The following is a 6,003-nucleotide window of genomic DNA, read 5'->3' on the forward strand; positions in this document are numbered from 1 at the left end:
TATCTTGGTAATTTGAAAAGTCTTTTATTTTGGAAGGCAAAATCGGACTGATTTGATATTGATATGGTATCACTGTGGGGTTTGATACTATTGATCTAAAGTGGACTTATGCTGTGGAAACAGCAATTTTCCATTTTAGAGCATTTTGAATTCGCTCCAAGAGTAAGTCATATATGGGCAATTTGAAAAGGCTTTTTTTATTTTGAAAAGCAAAATCAGACTGACTTGATATTGATATGGTATCACTGTGGTGCTGTATACTGTTGATCTAAAGTGGAATTACCCTGTGGAAACTGAAATCTTCCTTTTTAGATCATTCTGAAATCACTGAAAGTTAGGTAAATTATGGGCATTTTCAACAGGCCATTATTTTGGATGGCAAAATCAGACTGACTTGAAATTGATATGGTAACATTGTGAGGTTGTATACTGTTGATCTAAAGTGAAATTATCCTGTGAAAACAGCAATTTTCATTTTTAGAGCATTCTGAAATCTTTAAAAGAGTAGGTCGTATATGGGCAATTTGAAAAGTCCTTTATTTTGGAAGGCATAATCAGAATGACTTGATATTTATGTGGTATCACTGTGGGGTTGTATACTGTTGATCTAAAGTGGAATTAGCCTGTGGAAACAGCAAAATTCTATTTAAGAGCATTTTGAAATCGTTCCAAGAGTAAGTCAGATATGGGCAATTTTAAAAGTCTTTTATTTTGGAAGGCAAAATCAGAATGACTTGATATTGATATGGTATCACTGTGGGGCTGTATGCTGTTGATCTAAAATGAAATTATCCTGTGGAAACAGGATTTTTTCTATTTAGAGCATTTCAAAATCGTTACAAAAGTAAGTCATATATGGGCAATTTCAATGGGCCATTACTTTGGAAAGTAAAATCAGACTGACTTGATATTGACATGGTATCACTGTGGGGCTTTATACTGTAAATACAGAGTGAAATTATCCTGTGGAAAGTGTTGATATAAAGTTCAAATAGTATTTGGAAATACGACGTTTGCTTTTAACTCATTCACTGCAATTGACGGCTATAGACGTCAATGGCAGTGAATGAGTTAAGAGCATTATGAAGTCATTGAAAGAGTAGCTTTTACTTTGAAATCCAAAATAAGATGGCCTTGATAGTGACAGGGCACAATTAGGGTACAAGGCTGTGTCATATACATCTAACATTAGAGTTTGTAAAAAAAAAAAAAAGCCTATTATGTTCTTAACATATCTGTTAATTCACTCGAAGTTGGCTTTTATTTTGAAATCCGGTTTCCACATCCATTCCCGTAATACTTTGAATACACAGGGAACGTAAAACAAACTGGAGGCTGCTTGACTGCAAGTCTCGAATTGGAGGCTGGCTTGACACAAGTCAGAAACTCGTACAGAACGACCATCTAATTTAAAGACTCATGCTCAAACATACTCGCACTACAAGGGTACACACACCATGAAATACCTGATCGGGATTACTCCACAAGGTGCAATTTCATTCATTTCTAAGGGGTGGGGGGGCCGTGCATCAGATAAACACATCACAGAGCAATGTGGCATACTTAACAAGCTGTTACCAGGGGATGTAGTTTTGGCTGACAGAGGCTTTGACATCAGAGATGCGGTGGGAATGATGTGTACGGAGGTTAAGATCCCAGCATTTACAAGGGGCTTCTGTCAACTAGATGCCAAGGACATAGAAAATACACGAGCCATTGCACACCTAAGAATCCATGTCGATCGAGTAATTGGCAGTTTGCGCAACAAGTTCAAAATGCTATATACTACCATGACAATCCGTTCTCTTCTTCCATGTGAGGGTGAAGACGTTACCTTCCTTGATAAAATTGTGAGGGTGTGTTGCGTTTTGGTTAGGGTTTGGTTAACATGTGCCCCAGTGTGGTAGTGAAACCAGACACACGAGACTTGTACTTGTTAATTAATATTTGTGAAAACTCTCAGTATGTCTCTGAAGACATAGTACTAGGAAAACCTTTTTTTGTGTGTAATTGTATGAACACACTGACATTACGTTATGTAACCATTTCTGTACCTGTATACTATAATCGACAGTTTATCATCACTTTGAACTCTTTGTTTCATGACGTTATAATAAAAGCCAGATAACGACAAATAACTGCATTTGACTCTTTATTTTACACTTTGACAATTGTTACATGGTAAGTGCTGCAGGTTTGAAATCAATTTATACATATTTCAATGCACTTATGACAAAAAACTAGACACCAGAAGGAAAAACGTTGTGACCACTCGGGACTGCATTTTGCTTAGAGAAATGTTTTCCTACTAGTTCAGGAAGGCACACCTTCTGAAAGAACTCCTGAGCTTTCTTTAAATGTGATTCCCAGGAGTGCACATCAGGGAAGATGCGTACAACTGCCATGTCTTTTTGTGTCCATACCACGAGGTCACAGTGCTTTGCGTTGGCCACAAAGAACTGTGTTTGCACTTGTGAGTAAAAGTGATGTGTTTTCTTCAAGTTAAGTCCAATTGCTGTCAACTCGAGGCAGAAGTCTTTGTCATGTGCATCCAATCCTTGCTGAATGCTGTATTTAAATGCTGTATTTAAATGGACATTTAATTTCCAGGTACCCCTTCCCACAACATTCACACGTGACATTGTGACACGCTGACATTTTCTGGGTGTAGGCGTGTCGAGCGTCCTGTTCATGCTCCAGTCCCCAAGTTGTTTGCACATTATAGACAGAGTTAACAGGGTAGCAAACACGATTAACCACAGTAATGGCGGATTTTTCTACAGTGGTGGCAAACACAGCGTGCATCATTGAAGCTGTGATTCTCCCAGCACGCCAAACATACCATTCTGGGCTCTTGTGTTGCAGTCTTGTGCGTACCTCAATAGCTCCTGCATGTTCTTCAGTAACTTTTGCTGCGTTTACGTACTTTTCACAGTGCAGTTGTAGCTCGGTAAGGCCAAGGGACTGTGCACCCGTGTTGTGCAAACACGCCAGAGACAGTGGTAATGTGGATGACTTTACAGTGTGTGATGTTTAGTATTTCTCCAATCCAGACAAACACACTGCTTTATTGTGTTTTTGAAGTGTGTCTAACACTGGTGACAACTCCTCAAACATAGCAGAAGGAATCTTTCTTTTTGAAGGACTGCTTCTTCTGCCTTTCACCACAGACGGTCCGTTTATATTTTCATCAAGAGTCTTTTTTTGTACTGCTGAAGATGTAAAGTCAATGTTATGGCCAACCTCTGGCTGTATCTTGGTTGTGTTCCCCGGCAAAACCCAGTAGGCTGGTTCATCTGTGACTGTCTTTGTGCCACGGATCCTCACTGTTGCCTCCACTTTAAACAGAAGTGCAGCAACATGGGTGCAGGTCTCAGCAACTCCGGCCATACAGGTGCAGTGTGCGGCTTCGATCTTTCCCGTGGTGCTTACAATTACCCATGGTTCATTCAATCTTTGGGAGTGCAGTACCTGTAACATACAAGGACAAGGTTGATGTAAAGACAATAAATGAAATGAGACAGGGAGGATACAAATTGGTGTTAATAATTTGCCCGATTATCAATGTGTTAATTTGCATCTACTTTACAAGTTCAATGATAAATGTATAACATTAATTATGGTGGGGGGTGGACAATGGCTATTTCACTCGATGCACTCCAGCTGACTTACCTTGGTATGAATGACGATGTACTCAGAGTTTGGCGGCTTGAAAATAGCCAAATCTTGCACCCAGCCGTTTGTAACTTGGATGTGCGCCTCCAGCGACTTGTAATTACGAAACTGGTTCGCTGTGTAAGCGCTTACTCCACAAACAAGATACGTGAAGATATCGGGGTAGGACAGTGGCGGTAAGTCGTCTGGGTCTTTACTCCACTGCCGTATTTCATATGGGTCCAGATTTGCGATGCACACTTTTTTTTCAAGTACCGCTGCTTCACCTCTGGACGCAATCGGTCTCTATACCATCCGTTAGTGATGGCCCGCTTGAAGCTGACGCTCCGGAGCGTGTGTCGAAAAAAACAACACACTGGTTCAGAAGCACTGTGTCGAGGCTTGCTTCGTTTGGCAAAAGTCACGTGACCAGTGACGTCCGAAGCTTCATTACGCACGTAACTGCTTCGGTACCTGATTCAAACGGATATAAGGAAGTGAATCATCCACGGGATTCGTGGAGTGTGTTGATGGTGACAGAGAGCGAAGAGGTGATCATTCCACTGACAGATATGGAGCCAGCGAGGAAGAGAGGACATTCTGGCGTGTGGGAATATTTTGAGTTGATTTTGCTCAATTCATTTTATCTGCCGAAGTGAAAAACTTGAAATGTCCAAAATCATGTTTTCATAATGTAAATATCATTACAGCATATGACTTTAGGAACACTTCCATGTGAATTAAAGCTAATGAAGACTACAACAATGTATTTGACACTATACGTACATTACATTGCTACAGTTTAGAAAATCATTTTGTTTATTGTTTTTAGGTGATAGTCTGCAGGACCCAGGAATACCTGCATATCTAGCAGCTTGCAGTGTAGTTCCTGCACTCCACAGCCTCTTCTGTTCCATGCAAGTGGATTTTCTCCAGGGCAGGAGAAACTATTTCTAAGAAAAGAAACAGACTCAGCCTGTGCACAGTAACACTAATCCTCTTTTTAAATGTAAATAACAAAAGGGCTACCTGACATAGATCGTGTTTTTACTTTGCAAGTTCTTGATTAGGGGTGGGTTTTGATTATCGCCTTTCTGATTACAATCCATGCTAAATTGAATAAAGTGATATTGATTCATTAAAATCCCGTGTCGATTTGTAAATTAACGTTATTATGCCTGAAACGCCAGCATCTCAGGTTAAACCTCACAACATGTCGTCAAACACCATACAGCTAAAACAGTAACTGGGAGCAGGTTTACGGATTCTGCATACAAACGTGAACACAGAGCGCGGACCCGACGCGTCAGAGTCAGATTTTGGTGCGTCGTCGGGTCCGCGCTGTGTTTGCCTCTTTTTTTCCCCGCTGGCTTCTGCAGCTGCAGGTTTCATAACTCTCTGTTTACATCTCTAATTAAGTCTCACGTGTGTCAGCTTTCTTTTAATAGATACGAAATTATGGATATATACTGTTAAATGATCAGAATTGTAATATTTCTGACTGAGGCAAAACTTTCCAGATTCCAATCAAATTGAATCGGATCCTGTATCGAATCAAAATGATTCTACAAATCAGTAACGATGCAGCCGTACTCAGCTCCCTAAGCATTTTCCCTTTCCAGTTCACAATCAATCCCACCCCTAGGTCAAAAATATGTATAGGACAATCGGCCTCATCTAATATTTTGTATGAACCTGTCCAGCTGTCCAGTGATTAAACGACAAGTAGATGGAGGCAGGACTTCACAGCAGGGGCATACTCCATAATGTGCTGTGCAGTCTCATATGTATATTATATATATTGCTCACTTATTGTATTTACCAACATCAAGGAGTTATGAGCAAAGAAAGGCCACCATAGTGCATGTTTAAATAGGGAAAGTTTATTGATCAAAATGTATTACGCAAATACGCATTACATTTTTTTCAGCCCCCCAATCGAGAAAACAAAACCAATTACATGTTCAAAGCAACGGAACGGTGGCCCAATATCAGAGAGAACTCCACTCTTGAGTGAGCAGTGATAATTGAGCAGTCCGTTTTATTTTGCAGATTCAAGCTGCTCTTCAAAATTTTCACCACCAGATGTCACCGGAGAGGACTGTGTTGAAAAGCTTCGAGTAATGAACCGTTTTTCAATACAAGCTTCAGTGCTTCGGAAAGCTTCATTTGGCCATCACTACCATCCGTTTTCTTTTGAGCTGCTTTTAAGCATGTTTCTTGTCGCCGTCGTTCCAACACAGTGAGTTTGTTTTGATTCGTAGACCCCGCGCCGCGCTCCCACAATGCATTGCGGCGTGACGTCAACTCCAAAGCCCATGTTATCGTCCCAGAATGCATTGTGTGCAA

At 40.5% G+C, this 6,003-nt stretch overlaps 1 long non-coding RNA gene across 1 annotated transcript; it reads right to left on the reverse strand.

Moving 5' to 3' along the window:
• Positions 1–2,135: 2,135 nt before the first annotated feature.
• Positions 2,136–3,798, reverse strand: LOC113008007 (uncharacterized). The gene is made up of 2 exons (XR_003269976.1): positions 3,673–3,798; positions 2,136–3,471 (listed from the first exon to the last, which is right to left on the reverse strand). It is a non-coding gene; the product is annotated as an uncharacterized LOC113008007 (long non-coding RNA).
• Positions 3,799–6,003: the final 2,205 nt, after the last annotated feature.

The sequence above is a fragment of the Astatotilapia calliptera genome, chromosome 16 (assembly GCF_900246225.1).
Source record: "Astatotilapia calliptera chromosome 16, fAstCal1.2, whole genome shotgun sequence".
Classification (NCBI taxonomy): domain Eukaryota; kingdom Metazoa; phylum Chordata; class Actinopteri; order Cichliformes; family Cichlidae; genus Astatotilapia; species Astatotilapia calliptera.